Source organism: Megalopta genalis, chromosome 6 (assembly GCF_051020955.1).
Source record: "Megalopta genalis isolate 19385.01 chromosome 6, iyMegGena1_principal, whole genome shotgun sequence".
In the NCBI taxonomy this organism is placed as follows: Eukaryota; Metazoa; Arthropoda; class Insecta; order Hymenoptera; family Halictidae; genus Megalopta; species Megalopta genalis.
Genome location: NC_135018.1, coordinates 20,689,174 through 20,707,538, shown reverse-complemented (window position 1 = coordinate 20,707,538; position 18,365 = coordinate 20,689,174). Strand labels below are relative to the sequence as shown.

The 18,365-nt window shown below is 37.7% G+C and overlaps 1 protein-coding gene and 2 long non-coding RNA genes across 8 annotated transcripts in view; 1 reads left to right on the top strand and 2 right to left on the bottom strand.

Moving 5' to 3' along the window:
* Positions 1 to 18,365, bottom strand: part of LOC143259661 (E3 ubiquitin-protein ligase RNF220) — a 225,366-nt gene that overhangs the window by 47,018 nt on the left and 159,983 nt on the right. The window lies entirely within an intron of this gene.
* Positions 6,438 to 10,408, bottom strand: LOC143259670 (uncharacterized). Its single transcript, XR_013033677.1, has 2 exons — positions 9,348 to 10,408; positions 6,438 to 8,647 (listed from the first exon to the last, which is right to left on the bottom strand). It is a non-coding gene; the product is annotated as an uncharacterized LOC143259670 (long non-coding RNA).
* LOC143259669 (uncharacterized) lies at positions 8,474 to 9,336 on the top strand. The gene is made up of 2 exons (XR_013033676.1): positions 8,474 to 8,675; positions 8,791 to 9,336. It is a non-coding gene; the product is annotated as an uncharacterized LOC143259669 (long non-coding RNA).

The following is an 18,365-nucleotide window of genomic DNA, read 5'->3' as shown; positions in this document are numbered from 1 at the left end:
ATGCATTTTCTTTGCTTCCATTTTCTTGACGACTTACTAAGACACTTTTGGCATCAATGTACCTCATATTAAGTTAATACAAGAATGTATCATTACGTATCTTCTTTGCCTCTATTTTCTTGACCAATTTTCAGGAAACGTTTCAGCAATATTCACGCCAACATGCCTCATATTAAGTCAATTTGTTATTTAATTTCACAGAAATTTAGTAAACCATTGCAGAATTACTGTGTAACATGCAAATATTATCTTAATTTTTCTCTTTCTTTGCCTTATGCCAGGAAAGAGAACAGTCACATGAATGCATTGTGTTATTTAGTTTCACTTAAATTCCATGATCGATTGCAAAATTTTCGCGCGTGACAATATATATTCTATATACATATAATATACAAAATAGGACCGTGTCAAATCGAACGTCCAGATTAATTCGTCGCTCAATTCCTGCATACTTTATTATAATGGTGCACTCCTGTTGCCTGATCTACACGTATTCCGACGGTTCGCCGTACAAATTCTAAACGCAGAGAACCCGAATCATTAGAGAAATAATGATTCGGGGAAAAAAGTCTGGTACAAGTAAAAACGCGAGCCGCGTTGGAGGGGAAACAACGATTTGTATACTCCGCAAATAAACGGTACTGCTGCGATCGAGGAGGATCGACGTTAAGGCCGATGAAATATTTATATAGTGACCATTCCGCAGAGATTGTACACGTCGGCATGCTTTGTATCGAACGCGAAGTAATACTATTAAAGGATTTAATTATCTCGTCGCGATGTTTCACGATTTCGCCGGATAGAATTCAATACCCGATGCTCCTGGATGCCTAATCACCTTCTCACGGGCTACAGTTTAAGGCAGTAAGGTTAAGGAATCGAGCAAGAGGCTGCTGCCTCGTGGCGCCAAATGTAATATTTTACAAGGTTTACGAGCCAGTCAGCTCGATCCTTGGAAACGTATACCTGGCGACATCGGCCCCGGCGAGTTCCCAACGAGCAGAATTCTCTCAAAGGAAGGAAGGGAATGGTCCACCGCCTCCTTCAATGCTCTTCCTCCGCTAATTGTACCTTATTAAAAATGGTCGTTCTTCTTACAATGTTGAGAGGATGATGTCGATGATGCCCCCTTCATCCTTTTCGAGGATCAAGAAGCAGGAACGCCCAGTTTTAAGCAATTCCAACTCGGTGAACCGTCATGGAAAATGTTTTGGATGCCATTGGAATCGTCGGATCGCGTTTTCTGTAACCGCATGCTTTTTGCTTTTAAGAATTCGGCTCCCCTTTTAATCACGGCCGTTATATCTTTCTGTTCTTATACTTATTATCGATACGCGGATTACGTCGGATTCTTTCGGTCGTATAAGCCGGGGTTACACGGATGTTGACGCTAGTCGTCGCTGGGTATTAAACGTTGACTGGTTTGCAAGCTTCCCAGCCTACAGCCGAAAAGATACAAATAGTGGCGAGCACGAATAACAAGCTGCCGCCGAAGAAATCATACGAAAGTGTTTAATTAAATTTCTACGAGATTTCAGTAATTTATAAAGTCGTAAAGTTGTATTTTATTGTACATGAAGTAGGCTTTGCATCGAACATATACGTCTGTAATATGTTTCCGAAGCACAAGCTTCTTTAAAACATGCGACCGTAAACGCAACGTTTTCGTTATAAATATAAATTTTACGATTTTATTTTGGAGTAGCAATATCTCTTTAGAATAAAAGAAATTGATTTTTCAATGATAAATTTAGTAAACGAAGGAATATTTCATTTCTCTCTGAGCTGTGTCGAATTTAAATCGTGCGAAACCAGGATTCATTTTGTACAAAAGGATTTTTTCTAGAGCAGGAGATGATTAATCGGTCATTATGTAATAAAAAGGACCGAGGATGCGTTTGTCGAGCGTTGCATTATTCCAGTAATTAATCTTCCAATTCTGCCAGGAAACATTTTCGGAAAAAACTACTGATTCGTGATGAATTAACCAGCGAGGTACTGGTGCTTTTAGCTCTTGTGAGCAGATTAGGGGCGATTAAAACGGATGCTCTCGATCGTGAATTCGTAACTTTGATGCAACCGAATTCGAAACCTAACGCAATAATCACTCGATTGAAACACCGAAACCTATTAGAATAATACAGAATATGATTGAGCAGAGATGATTTTCGTGATCGCGATGGAAAAAATATTTTTCTACAGAAAGCGATATAACGCTATACTAAATTATTACATCGTAGAGCTTTATGGAAAATAAAAATTGTCTAAGTTAACTGAAAAAACGTGAGTCTTTCTTATTTTCATAATTGCAATGCGTTAAAAATAATGTAATAATTTCTTAAATTCTTCTGTCTCTACGTTTTGTATTTGACGTATTAATTTTTGTCATAGATGTTATAAAAGACGCAGTTTACTAACTACTGACCGTAGTCTTTACATCTTAGTCTTAAAAAGTATCTATACAATTTGTTTATTTAAGCGGTTAAGTATTTTCGCCCGTAAACATACCACATCGTAAGTTCTATGGTTTAGATCATTCGAACAAGTTTATTAGGTGTTACATAACTAACTTAATTTTTTAGAACAGTTACAGAATATTTGTTGCTTTCATTATTTATAATTGTCTAGTATCTCCAGTTGTAAATATGCGATTTTCAAGCATAAGAAATAATTAAACATCATGCAGTTTGCGGGCCAACCAGTTACAAAATATTACAAAAATATTTCTTGGCTATAGAATATTCAAAAGAAACTTTTTGTTGTCATTTATTGTTAGTAATAGCGACGAAACATTATTTTTACTAAAGCTACTCTCCCCGGAAGAAATAATCATAAAACATCGTAAACGTCAAATAAGTTGTTTAATCTCAAGACTCTATTATTTGTTGCGAACATGAGAGAGCCAACTTAAAAATTGATTCGCACGATAGTAACATTAAACTCTACATTTTATAGTTTTTCGAAAATGTATGAACTATATCAACGCAAAGATCCCTGTGGTCTATCAGTAGCAGTTCAGTTTATCGATTATTTCCAATTAGTTTTTCATTTGACTTTCTATTATCACACATTTCAATTTTTATTCACGGTAGAACGGATTCATCGCGTTTCGTTCTGCAGATGTACAATAAAAACAAATAAAAAATATGACGTGGAAAAAATGCAACGGTACCAGAGAAGCCTGTGGAAGTTTATGTTGATGCATAGCCAGAAAATTAACACATTCTTCTCACTCCACCGGTAGCCTGGCGACAATCGCGAAATAATGCGGGTTGCACGACCGACCGAACGCCCGAAATGTGTAGTTGTTGTGGTTTGCTGTAACTCCCTCCATCCCCAACATCCCCTCCGCATAGTGTCACTCTTGCTATATCGCTATCCACACACTCTTTTATTTTCCGCCAATTTCCAGAACAGTAGAGAAGATAGATCCAGGCGAATTGATACGTTTCTTTTACTTTCGAATTTTTTCTCGGTTTTTACTTCATTCGTCTCGATAATACTCCGTTTAATGCTACAACTACCAGATTCGTCGAAATGACGGATTTAAAAGTTTTCATTTTACGATCATTGAGATGGCCAAGATGGTACGTGTGATGTTGTTTTTCTTTAAACAAACTAATCACTGATACTACGAATATTACCAACAAGGATTTAGACAAAATATAATACATTTCAATAATAAAATATGATCTTTACGAGAAATTAAATTAGTAGTATTTTTATTAAATCAAATTATATCACACTCCGAGGCAATTTGACATCAATTTTCGGTATTCAATTGTTATAATATTTATTGGAGGTGATTGCTTGGTTAAAAATAATCTGAAATGTAATGTGGTAATAATACATATAATTATTCGCAAAATTGAGCGTACATCTTTTAAAACGCAATAACTTTTTTAAAACTGGACTACGTGACTTGAAATTTTTTTAGATCATAGAGGGACTAGTCTACTAGATGATGACCAAAATGCCTCTTTTAAATTTTGCTATTACTTGGCATGACGAAAATAAAATAAAAAACTCTCGTTTCTTAACTCTTTTATCTAAGCCTATAACAAAAATTTAAGTAAAATAGAAGGTCCGTAATCAATCGAGTTAGGAGGATTGAAATGACAAAATTGTCACATTATATTTTAATCGAGCATCCAGGATGCAGGTCGATTATTTAACTACCACGAGACCAAGTAGTTAATTAACAGTCGAAAACTCATACAATGGTTCAAAATATTTAACACACAATTCCATTATTTATATATTTTTATCATTCACGTGTGATATAAAATCACACGACTGTTTCGAATTAACTGTCGTACGGTTCTAAAAAAGAATTATCCGATCATATACAGTGAAATCTCAATTATCCCAATCACTGATATGTAAATTCTCTGTTATCGGAACATGTTTTACATATGAAAATCAAATTTTGTTTTCATTCCAATCAATAGCAATTTCAAAAAAGAAAATTTGTAACCATTGCCCTAGTAAACTAGTCTCTAACATCTAAAAAAGAAAAACAAGTCTACTTTTTAAAGAATTATTCTGCATTGATAGGTGTCCAAGGATTAATGCGAGTACGTCTTTCCGCGGCATACACGAGGGTTTCTGATATTAGAAGACCAGTTACCGAAATGCCACGACGAGGTAATAAAGCTGAAAATGTTTTTGCAAGGCGATTAGCAAACGAGCAACAGGAAATATTGAAACGACGCGGCACGCGCAAAAGAAAACGATATGTATACACGCAGAAAGTTGTTTTGCGGTTAAACGTCGAAGCAGCGCGTGGCTGGGTTTGCTAGAACGTGGTCGGGGATGGAATTCGCGGCTACGGATCGGCACGTCAGGGGCGACTGGCTAATAAATAAATTGACAGGACATTTTATCGTGGCTTGTCAACGAGCGAGAAACCCGATAGTCCCCTCAGTGGGAACTGCCACTGGAATGAAACAAAAAACGAGTCAGGGACAATTAATAATTCGCCTGCTACCTACCAATTTGTCCAGCGCAAGACGAATTCCGCAGTTCTCGTTTGGTCTTTTTCGACGGAAACAAAAAGAACGAATGCCCGAGAGATTGTTCCTCGAGTCTCATGTCATCGGCCCGCGGATATATTACGAAACATTCTTCAACCAACGGATCCTATACGTCCGCGCGATGCTCCGAGTTTCAATTTCCGATTCCGTGGTCGAAAACATTTGTCACGCGAATTAATGTTTGCCGTGAACGAAATTAGCCATGAACGAGCCGCGTAAGGGTTTTGCGGTGGAAAACGTTTCGTTGATGGCTCGCTGATCTCCAAACCACTGTTTCCCTTCGCTACTTAAGAATCTAAAAAATAATCTGGAATATATGAAAATCATTTTAAAGATTTTAGACATTCCCTAATTTTACAAGGACATGTATGGTAGTTCACTTAAGAATAAGAATCGATTTAACAGACTAAGAAACGCTAATTGGATTAATTGTTAAGTCTATACCACCACCGGTGAAATGTCCAGTTTCAAACTTTTATTTCCTAATTATTGTAGTCATAGAACTGCTTCGATTAGAAATTTTCGAATATATTTCCTTATTCAGACTCGCGCTATTATAAAAAATAGTGAAAAATTGAAATAAATTCATTCTTGTAATTCTTAGAAGGCATGATATATCAGTCACGTTTCGACCTCGAAGCGTTTAATGCGAAGAAAATATACGCGCACATCTTCTGCTCATTTTATGGATAAATTAATGTATGATTTATCATGCAATTGCTCGAAAGATTATGCATCCTTATTGATTTATTACACATGGAGCTTTCGGCAATTAATATCGAGAAAACATTTTCCGTTATTATGCACTTCGACAGCGAGCGTTATCATTTTATTATCTTGCGTGAAGCATAGCTCGGACGCCGAAATATTGTCATGAATATTTGAACAGCTATAATAAATTATCTTTCATCAGAGTGCTCCTATTTTTCACGGTATTTATTTGCAAGGAATAAACGATTATCAATTTCGATACTAATAGTCCTCCTGTCCATTGATCCGGAAAGTGACGATATGAGTTGCCAGACGCGGAAACAGATTGTATCGAGCGGAAAAATTGCTCTGTTCAAACCAACGGTGCCTCCCTTACACGCGTTATCTTTCGCACATTTCAACTACATTCGACCGTTTAATTTTGTCGATGATTTAAAGACTGATTACACAGTATTATAACTATTGATCGCATTACGGTCACAGATACGGATCGACTGAATTAGAATTTTATTCGATAACGGGGAAAAAAGGACGACGCCCCGTCGCAAATAATTATGTAAATACAATTTGCTATGTCTTATTCGAACGGCTTTAACTAATTTCTCCGGGTAGCATCTACAAACATTTATTATTGCGGGAAAATGTCTATTTACTCGTAATGATACGCAATCAGCCGAAAGAAACTAAATATTTAATTTCGTCGTGTTTATTCGTAGTTCGGTTAATATCGCTTATATAAATACTGTTTAATACGTGCTTTTCAATAGCATCGGCTAAAAACATCAATCTCTTAGCAATCTCTTTGAAGGATGTATGTACGCCCGTTATAATATATAATTAAGTTGTAATGAAATGATCGTTCTATCTTTCAATTCTATTAACTTAACTTAACCAATTAAATGCTTTGACGAGTATGCTCGCTATCATTTCTTCATGTCAAAAACAGCTAACCGCGATCAAAAGATACACTTTAAGCTTACTAAAATTATTCGAGAAACAAAAGAATTCGTAAGTGACTCGCATTTTGTGCGACTGACGTAGAAAATTTATATTTTGTTATGAAGAATCGCAAATTATATTTCTGAAAAGAAAAAACATCGCCACGTGCTTTCACGATAAGCTTATCATCGCCGATAGTCTGAATAAATACTGGAAAAGATTCGCGATACCAGTGGTTACATTCAAACCAATTCGCTGGAAGTTCATGCGCGATAACCTGCTGACGTAAATTTCGTAGTTTCTTTTTTCTTTTCTTTTTTTTTTAATTCACTTATATATGAATATCGCATCAACTACTATTCGTAGTTTCTTGAAACTATGAAAACAGAGGGATGTCTGGTTTACAACAAATCAATTCGAATACACGACGAAACGACGGATGCAGTGGACGGATCGCTAAAGGCTGAACTCACTGACGGTGGACGGTCGGAATGGTTAGATTCGAAACGTTATGCCGGAAGCTGAATTGCGCTGCTCCGATAATGGTACCGCTGACAATTGCGCCGCTGCGTTGAATATCGAACCTTGTGGCTAATAGGATATAGAAGTAGCTGTGCAATGCGTGCCTATAATACTACAACTATTCAGGCGTGACAATAAGAATATCGTCTTCGTGGTTCCTTTGCGGTGATTTCGAAACAACAATCGCGTAATCAATACGGACTCTTGTATCGCAAACTGCGTACCATTCATAATACATCGCTTGAATCATAGATTTCTTTCATTCTTTCACAAGTTTATAGATTAAGGGGTAGGATAACCTGATACGAGACGCATCTTTTTCTCAAATCATAATTTTCGATCGAAAATATTTTTATCAGAAATGGACACACGTTTAAAAACAATAACACATATTTTTTTACGATCCATTGGAAAATACAGGAATATAATTTGTTGTGTACTAACGAGTTGCGGCTCCCATACAAATAGAATAAATAAAATAAAATTAATGCGTTCGAATAGTCTCATCTGCAGTCACACATCGTTCATAGAATTTCAAGAATCTTGAATCCAACCCGATTCTAACGCGCGAGTGCAGTCCTTTGCGACTGCGAGTGTATGCACGACCGAGAGCATCGTGAAAAAAAGAAGTTCACTCGGCGTATCGCTATCTTATTCTTTAATTAAGGCGTGGAGTTATCGCGCCATAACAATAAGATAATTCCAATTATCACCCCTTTCTTAGGCAGTACACCGGTTAACGGGTGAGGAACGCCGGCGGGAACGGCGGAAGTGCCGTAACATCGATTCTTATCAACAGAAGTTTTTCCCTCGGCAGCGAACGAAATCGCGGGGTCGAGAAAGATTACGTTAAAACGAGATTCAACGACTACCACTGACGACGAAGTAATTCAAGGCAGTCCCCGCCGAGAGTCCTGACCCCCGACTACGAGTCCTCTTCCCTTTTCCTCTTACCGATTCCCTCGTCCTACTTCCCTCCTCGGCTCCCCACCCTCTCCGGCTATCTGCAAGCTTGCTCCTGGCTATTCCGCCGCGGCAGTATATCAACAATGATAGTTATACACGTACGTTATAATCGTAAATTAGCCGCGGCAACATAATATATTCGTGGGCTGGTTGGTTCGCGCGTATCTGTTTTATGCGATTATTATATATGACAGCAGCAGTCACTGGCCCGTCCGCCTTCTTTTCTTTTTCTCTTTCTCCGCCGCATCCACCACCGGCTTCTCATTCTTTTCTCTTTACTATCTTTTACAGAGCCTGCGACGAACCACCTACGGATCAAATCGTGTATGGCACGTACGCTGTCCCGTAAAGATTTGTTAATCGAGCTGCGACGCGACGATACGGTAGATGTGTACCGGTTGTGGCCCCAGTGCACCGTTTCTGGCCATCTGTATTATTATTCATATCTTCTTGTCCCAAGTTGGCTGGGGTTCCTAGCAATCAACAGAAATTCTATCTCTGGTAAATGTAATTTCTTCTGGTGAATACGTACGATCAAATGTAGGAAACCACATTTTCTACACCATAAAGTAGCTTTTGGTAAGGAACCTGTGGTATTGTGGTGTTGTTCTTACAGTTGGCGTAAAGGTAAGCAGAATAGCTACATTTACTGACAAAACGCACGAAACACGTAAGATTACGATACATGGAACCGAAATATAAAAGGAAATTCGTGGAAAAAGAAAGTGTAATACAAATAAAATTAATTGCACGAAGGATACAAAAGGAGAAAGCAGAAGAAATCATGAAAAACAAATTAGAAGCAAAAAGAAGGGAATTGGAAAAAAGGGAAGTACGAAGAATGAACGAAACAAGAAAGGTATAAAAGAACGAACGCAACAAAAATTTGTTTAAATGATACGATAATAATAATGAAAATAATATACTTGTATTACAAATTTATGACACGTGTAATATTAAATTTTAGTGGCGAACAGAAATGGTACTAGGCTTGGTCAGAACTGGCCGTACGAGTGAAAAATATGTATTGTAATTATTCTTGAATCTTTTTGTTACCCAATTGCAAATTAGATACCAAAACTGATGGTATTAAATAATTTATTAAAACTTGTACATTTCTTATGTGATACAAGACTTTAATAAATCCTTAACGTGGCTAAAACCGGTACATACATCTACCCGATCCTTTCGACCTTCGCAATAATACACGGGGAAAAGCTCGGACGAAGCCAGAGGTTGAATGAAACTGTTCAGGTTTTCAATTAGTTACGGAATAACCGCTTCACTCTCATGAACGTGTTATGTCGCGACACCGATACTGTACGTATAAGATCACAGACGAGATATCTCGCGACGTAATGCCACTTGTGCGATGCCAGGAACGTGTTATCCAGCGACGCAACACCGTTCGTGCGGTGCCGCAGACGAGCAAACACGCGCTTTTGTTTTTGCTCCGACTGTGCCACTTACTTTGCTTCTATATTGTGTCAGTGGAACCAAACTTTTTCGAATTAAAGCTCGCGAATTAAAGCGTGTTTACTCGTCTGTGGCACCGCGCGAACGGTATTGCATCGCGGGGTAACGCGCCGTGACACCGCACAAGCGGCATTACGTCGCGAGATGTCTCGTGTGTGACCTTATACAAACAGTATCGGCGTCGTGACATAACACGTCAGAGAGAGAGAGAGAGAGAGAGAGAGAGAGAGAGAGAGAGAGAGAGAGAGAAAAGGCGAGGGGAAGGGAGAGAGACAGCAAAGCGGATAATCATCTCCTCTGTCACACACGTTTTATCTTGAAATATCTGGTGAAAAGATATATCGTGAAAACTTTCATCAATCAAACCTAAAATAATATCGATCGTTCACGTTACGCGTTTCAATACGCATAAACCAGTTAGTTTATTTTCAAAAGTTCGTCGCATCAAACATAAGTGCAACAAAAATCGGCGTTATTCCGTGCGAGACAAAATTCAGTGTAACCTCGATATCTTTTAATAGAACTATTCTGTTAATATAATCCTTAGTAAACTGAATAACTCATTTTTTGGACCTACACCCTATCGAATACAAAAAATGTTATTTCGATATATGTGGGAACGTTTTCAAATAATTGAATTATCTAGATACAAAGGAATTTCCTCTGTTATAACGAGTCGATATGTTTGCGAACTTTCCAATAACGTTTTTATCGGGAATAACAATCGCATAAACGTAGACTGTACACGACACGGTTGATCAAACTAATTGGTTATACAACCTCGTTCGTTATAAACTGAAGGTCTTCATAGATATATAGCATTTACAAATGTGTTTAAAACATAAAAATGTATACATATCTTTCCATTTCCCTGGAACAGTAGAACTTTTATGCGACATATCCATTAAGATGTAGACGAGCAGGTAACACATATCTCCTCTGAGGTTAATTAACCCACCATTAGAGAGTATCTTTACCTACAAAAGCACTTCGATTTTATTGATAAACGCTGATAAATGGTAGAAGACTGCAACACCTTCCACCCTTTTCACTCATCCAGGTATCATTAACCCCTTGAAAAAATAATTTCTTTCCCAGCTTCGTTGATTATCACTACTTCGTCCTTAATCATTTTCTTAATGAAACTAAACAATTTTTGTTTTCCGTATGTTTCAATTTAGTTTTATTCTTGGATTGTGATAACTAGACTGCGAGTTTTTATGCAAACTGCAAACTGTCTGCATCTGTTATTAAAAACTAGAATCATTTAAGAATTTCTATCTCCCATTAATAATTTTAGCATACTCAAAATAATATATCTGAAATTGCACGTGCTCGTTGCTATCATAAATGCATCTCGTACGTCTTCGTTTACTTCCATTCCTAGATCTTGACAATAGAAGAATTAAATCTTGTCTCGATTTAGAAGAAGTAACTAATATCCATACTACAACATAAAACTCTTTGTTTAAGTACTTAATTTCTGACGATTAATGAAAATCTAGATATCTCATCCAGACCAGAAGGAAAGTAGGTACCTCAGAAACAATGTCCAAAAGATCCGCAGTTCGACTATTAAAAGATTATGTATGAAATCTTCATCACGAGCCTGACTCGTTCTTACAGTGCAAGGGTTTAAAATATTCCGCTACAGGTTTCCATTTGAAAAATAGTTGTTGAATGCTAATCGAGGACCGGCGTAGGACACGGCGGAACATCTCGCGACTGCACACGGATCTTAGAGTGAAAACGTCGACGGCAGAGCTCACGTGATGAATATTCGATCGTGTTGATAATCGCGTTGTTCCTAAGAAACCACTTAATCCTCGTTCCAGCGGGTGAGAAATAATTTGCTCGAGAAAAACAGGGTGAGACACGTTTGCATGTACACCGCCAGGAGGTTTACAACCTCGGCCAGGATCGTACGTAGATTCACGAAGGGGCTCCTTCGCACTTGGCAATATTTTAATGGTTACGTGGAGTGCGGCAAGATTGCCGCGCCACCGTTAAATCATACCAGCCTCTTTCTTGCCAACTGTTTTTCCCCTGTTATCTCTTTCTCTCTTTCTCCTTCCGCGTCGCCAGCCGACTCTCTTTCTCTCAAGCGTCATGTATAGGCACGAGTGGACCATCACATCCTCATTACGGATTATTCATTAATTGGGTAGCCGGATACCTTGTACGTACGTTGAATTATACACGGTGAAACTGGCACCTCCGCTACGTGGCACCATCTTCCTGTTCACTTGCTTCGCCCTCCCGGTCCAGCTCCTTTGCATCCACGGTACCCGACTTCTCCCGGCTATTTATATGACTCGGTACAAGCTGCGCCGTGTAATACCTTAACGCGCGGATCATATAAAGATTCGTTTTCGTGAGCTATGGAACGGACGTGGAAACAGGACGAAATTTCACGGACGCGATACGACGCCGCTCGAACCCCTTGCTGTGCGGATTTCTGTTTGCAAATTCGCCCGGCGTATTAGACCCGAAAAGCTCGTTAAAATACGATTTTTCATATTTTGCGTGAGATAAGAAATTTTGGTTGTCCGAGCTATTGCACGGCGAATAAAGACTTTTGTACTGCTCGTTTCTCAAATATCGCTCGGTTATTAAGATCGTTTACGCGCGATAAAGATCGTGTGCATTTCTTCTTTACAGATTTCATTTGGACGGGTATTGTCACTTTTTTATTAATTTGTCTGTTTAAAATTATTCAAGCTTGTAGATCACCTATTATTTATTACGATTAGACAGCTGATCTTTACGCAAAATAAGACAAATACGAAAATATTATTATATTATTATATTGAATAATATAAAAAAATAATATTCCTTCCTAATATAAAAATATTATTATATTAAATATTCCTGCTTTGATCATTTTAATAAGTTGAAATTAATACAACAACGTTCTTAATTCGTTTTAACCTGTCCATTGCTTTGAACTATATCTATTCATTTTCATGAAACAAATTTTTAAGCTACCAAGTGAGTTCAGATATTCTTCGTTGCATCAATGGAAACCGTAAAAGTAGTAAATTTGTAGTATTCGTAATATCTCCGTCCGAGATAGTGTTTACAAACATTGACAACGATGGAAACATTCCTTTTACTACTGCCCGTTGCTCAGAAGAAGTCCGTCGTTTTTCAAAGGGGCAAGGAGAGTATTCCACTCGCTCCGCCTCAATTATACGCCCATAGTCCCCACTTTTCTATGACCTCCCGAAATCCAATTCTATTGGTGAACGAAAAGACCGACAAGCTAATTGACGTAAGAGGAGAAAGTGAGATCGGTCGCCCGGTCTATCTAATCACGTCTCTTGCTCAGCGTGTAACTTAGCCAATAGTAATCAAAAGTCTGAAAATTAGAAGAGGCTAAATGGAGCGGGCAACAGATTCCCCTTGCTCCTTGATCTTGCGTCATTTAGTTTATGCGCAGTGTTTAATTTTCTCGTTTCCCGATACTACCTTCAAGTTCTTAACGTTGTACGTTAACGTAGGCGTAAGATATCTGTAAAATTCCTATACTCGAATAATACATTGTAAGCCTGCGAATATGAGAGTAATACTGCACGAGCCAAACGTGATTGTTTTCACTTATAAACCGTTTAAAAAAATCATATGATACAACATAAATGTAAAAAATATATGTATAGTACAGCATGTTTGCAGCATAATGCAATCAAAAGTTAATCAAGATGCTAATTAATAATTAATAATTACAAATAATCATGTGTTTATCAGAAGAATCTGAAGTTAATGCTTTAGGGATAAGTCAACGCTCTTGCATCTTGTAATTGTTGCGTCTTCGTTTCACTTTGTCTCGATTGTTCTACGCCTCCTGATTTCCGTCGCTCATGGTCGCGTAAACAGTCAAAAAACAGGCGATCACGGAGAAGCGAGACGTGATGGGAGTGAGGTGGCGTTGTTTGTCTTTAATCGGCCGAACTCGAGTCCCTTGTTTCGTGAAAATTCAGTGTTCCGGCGAATTTGGGACCAATAGGAAGGGATCATTTCTGTCAATAAGGGAAACGCGTTTATCTTATTTTTGTGGGTGTGTGTTAACATGGGTGGGTTGGTGGGAATCGGTCCTACACTTTTCTCAGCTGACTACTGAGGAATGAACAGTAGATAGTTCGCAGCAATTAATGTTTGTAAACGCTATCTCGGACGGAGGAAATTGCGGTAGAAGAATAGATAGCTAACTTCGAAATTTTCACTGCTGAATTCTGCGCGAGGCTATTTCTCTGGACGGCAGAGTCTGATGTGTACTGTACAGAGTCTGTGTACTGTATATACTGGGTGTCCCAAAAATGTCTCGCAATCCGAAAGTGGCGGGTTCCTTAGGCCATTTGAAGCAACTTTTTCCTTTACAAAAATTTTCTCCGAGGCACCGTTAACGAGTTATTAACGAAAAACTGTGACCAATGTGAGACGAGCTCAGCTGACGCGAGGCGACCGAGCCGATCAACGGAACTGGGATTCGACCGCTCGACCGCTGGCGCTGTTGGCTCGGCCGACTCGCGCCAGCTGAGCTGGGATTCGACCGCTCGACCGCTGGCGCTGTTGACTCGGCCGCCTAGTGCCAGCTGAGCTCGCCTCTCATTGGTCACTGTTTTTCGTTAATAACTCGTCAACGATGCCTCGGAGAAAATTTTTGTAAAGGAAGAAGTTGCTTCAAATGATCCGAGGAACCCGCCATTTTCGGATTACGAGACATTTTTGGAACACCCTGTAGACTGTTGTAAATCGATGTGAAGACAAAAGAAGTGTGAAACAATGCATATAAAGACGATTATTTGATTCAAACGATGAGCGAGTGAGCTACTAGAGCAAGCCACTATAGTGGCGCGTCGTCCAGACAGATGACATCCGCGAAAGCCACTATAGTGGCGTGACGTTCTGAAAGATGTCATCCGCGGAAGCCACTATAATGGCGCGTCGTGCCTAAAAGGATAATGGATAAGAACGACGTGACGAAATATTACGTAAAATCCAGTTAACAGGCTAAACATTTGTTTTTCCGTTGTCTAAAGATGTTCAACCGTCAAACGCGCAAATGATCGGCAGTCTGGCGATCGAAGGAGAAACTCTAGAATCCGAACACCAATTATGCGAGCGTTCTAGCCTCGGGACTATCAGTTACGCGGTGTTGTCGTCGAAGGGGACGATGCTTGTTAGATCGGGCACAGAAGAAACGTAGGAAAGAAGCGAGAGCAGGTTTGCGGATCCGAAATGGAAGGGAGCGTAAAAAAAGGAAGGGCAGGCTAAAAAAGAAGATAGAATGCGACCGCGTGTAAGTACGGAAACCGCAGTTATCGAATCGCCGAGCAGAAAATCGTCGTGAATAACGCTGTCCAAAGGGGCGCCGCGCGGATTTTTTGCCGCAATGAACGCAATTGGAAGCGCCCGTGAGTCAATTTGATGCTCGGCAGCCCTTCGTTGTGTTTTCGGATCGGGTAGAAACCGGTTGTCATTGAGCCCAAGAGAAATCTTTCGCTACTGCGCCGGACAGCTGTAGGCCCTATAGATGACAGTTACATGTCAATACAGAATTGAGAAGTGGCTCCTTTCCTTTCTTGCTGCTGCACTTCCTCGTCCTCCCCTCGAGAAAAACGGTTTCACGCAATAGAATGTATGTTACGGCAAAAACGTGAAATTCTGTAAATGCACGCTCGCCGACAAAAACGTTAACACCTTGCATTTTTATGCATCTTTTTCACGTTGGTATAAACTGTCGATTGCTCTGTACATGTTTGTTTTTCTAAGAAAATGTATGCAAGACGATTGTACATTATAGAAATTGATTATAGTAGATTTTTATATAAAATTTAATCATAATAAATCTTTATTATATATTTAAATTATTATTGTACGTGATAAGATATAAGTAGACTGAAATTATGAAATCATAAGACATTGTAATGCTCGATAATAGTTCTTTTCATCGAGAAACTTTCGTCTAAGGTCCGAATATATCTTTCTGATTATAAGATAGTTAAATTCGTATCCACTTCGATGCATTCGTATATTTAATATCAACTATTTTGTACTCTTACTAGTAGACGTATGAAGGTATTAATATAATAAGGAGATTTAGAGCTAGTTTAGTAATAGTATGCATTTGCTTTAAACAAATTTGTTTTTAGCAGTGTGTTCTAGCAGCAATAAATTGGAGAATTCTTTTGTTGTGCCCTTACACAAATGCGGATTACTATGTAAATTTACTACATTTCAGGCATTTACCGCACCATAGTCGATACTTCAAGCTTTAGCTTCTAGCTGATTCTGAAAAGGAGCTCGTTAATTATGCCACTATCATCATCTAACGAGCCATATAACTATATATTATTATTTATATTCATTATTCCCATTAAAAAACTTTAGCATTATTATACCGACCTACCTGTCCCATTCCAAGTCGTACACTATAATTTCCCGCATTTGAATCCACCTCCGTGATTACGTAAATACAGCGTGAACCACGTAAATGGGATCAGTCAACATCTCTGCTATTTATAAGTGAATAAAAAAACAGTTTTAATATATTCTAAACAGTTTTATTATTTACTCGAGCCCATTTGCCAGATCGGCATCTATGTAATTAAGTAATTATACATTATAAATAGAACGTACTTACTATATCATAAACAGTTTTTTTCACTGCATTCCCATAAATGCCAGAGATATTCTACGTAATCATATTTACGTGGTTTAACCAGCGCAAGCCTATTTATTCCCGTAATCAGATAAATAGTTTAGTTTCATGGTCACTTGACTGATCACTTGCAAATGAGAAATAAATAAATTCCATTTCCCGCTCGTTAATCTAGAAGCAGTTCAGGGTAACAAGTACGAGTCAAATTTCGCAATTATATCATACGAAAGATACTATTTTTGTATTTGAAAATCAAATTTATGTCAGATATTTATTGCTAGCGAGCTATGCTTACATTTGCAAAATAATCAAACAAAAATAAACATTTATGTGAAACTTAAACATTTTTTCGTTCGGATTGTGAAATATTTAGATTCTGATCGTACAATTTTATCATATTTTACAACTCGTAATATTTTTATTTCTCGTGGTAGAGTTATTCACCGATAATTTATTTAACTCCAATATTTTGGTAGCGCAAGAATTAGTGAATGGTCAGTTAATTCATGCCTGTGTCGACGTTAACTATCGCTGAAATTTGCAGTTATTCAGAACGGCTCTTTAATTCGCATTTTATGAATTTCAGCAATTAAAAAAAGACACTTTAATTTTAAATATATAAATCCTTTTCTAAGAACGGCGGACATGCAGAGTTGGGCAAAATTTTATTCGAATGACAGATAAGAGATAAAGACTAACGAATCAAATTTTATTTGACACCATCGAAAAAATTTATCTAGATAAAAATTTCATAATTTCATAAATAGTTCATACTGAACTAATCCTCGATATATTTCTATAAATATATTCTTATGAAATTACATAAAAACAAAAATAGTCAACAGTTATTCGCATTATTATTCGAATAATTTTACAATCTCTATTCGAATAATTATTGGAATAATTTATTTTATTCGAACGATTTATTAATAAAAAATTATTCGAATAACTTATTAAGAAAAAATTATCATTGATACAATAATATAGATAGAGATAGATAGATACAATAATTTATGACGATAAACAATATCGAAGATAATTATCTTCGTTAAACATTTATTCGAAACAATTCGGATAATGCTCAACTCTGCGGACATGTCGATCGCATACATTATTTGCAATATGCATTATACACAGAAGGATTCTCGATAAAGGAGCAGTTGCAGTAAACGAGGTAATTCCAACATTAAAAATGCTGTGTCGGATCCTGATACGGTTTTGTTGACTAGATAGTTTTAAAGTTTTTCGTTTCCCGGAAACAAATATCATCCTATCCGGTCGCTGATGAGAATCGACAACTTGTCAGCTTCTTCCTGTTTTGACGGGAACCGGTTTCATGAACTTTTCCCTCTCCCCGAGAACCTCCGCTTGAAACAATATTTTGACATGTGAGTCTGGCTGGCCTACGGCTAAATAACATCAAACGAAATCGTGGATATTGCCCGTAGATTATTATTCATCCGAATAGCGCATTATTTTTATTGTACTCGTAGACATTTGTTAGAATAGTATACATTAGCTTGAAAAATTGCATTTCACAGGGTTCAGTGCATTTAGAATGCGATGAAAAATACATTTACTGCATCGAAAGAACTTTTAAACGATAAATGCTTCTTAATAAAATGTATCTTATTTCTTTGTTATTAGAGCATTTTATTATTTATGTTTCCATATTTATTGAAAATAACACGAATTCAAGCGGTGGTAAACATGTTTATCGTTGCTCTGAAATACTTTCTGTTGTTTCTAGCGGACACAGGGATCAGAAATTCATTGCTAAAAGTCGCAGAGAACTTTCGATAAAAGTAACAACCAAGTTGAAAGATCCATACGAAGAAATTAATTGACTGGTTTATGAAATATTCCAGAAAAAGAGTTGTATATCTTTATTATTTAATCTTCCTCCGAATGAAGCAAAATCCTCGATGGACGTTAGTAATTCTTGTTCGTTTCTTCTCTAAACGTGAAAGAAAATTTTACAGTTGCGAAAGTCTAAAATCCCGGATCCAAAGTAAAACTTTTCACGATTCGATATTGCAGAAAGGCCCGTAGTC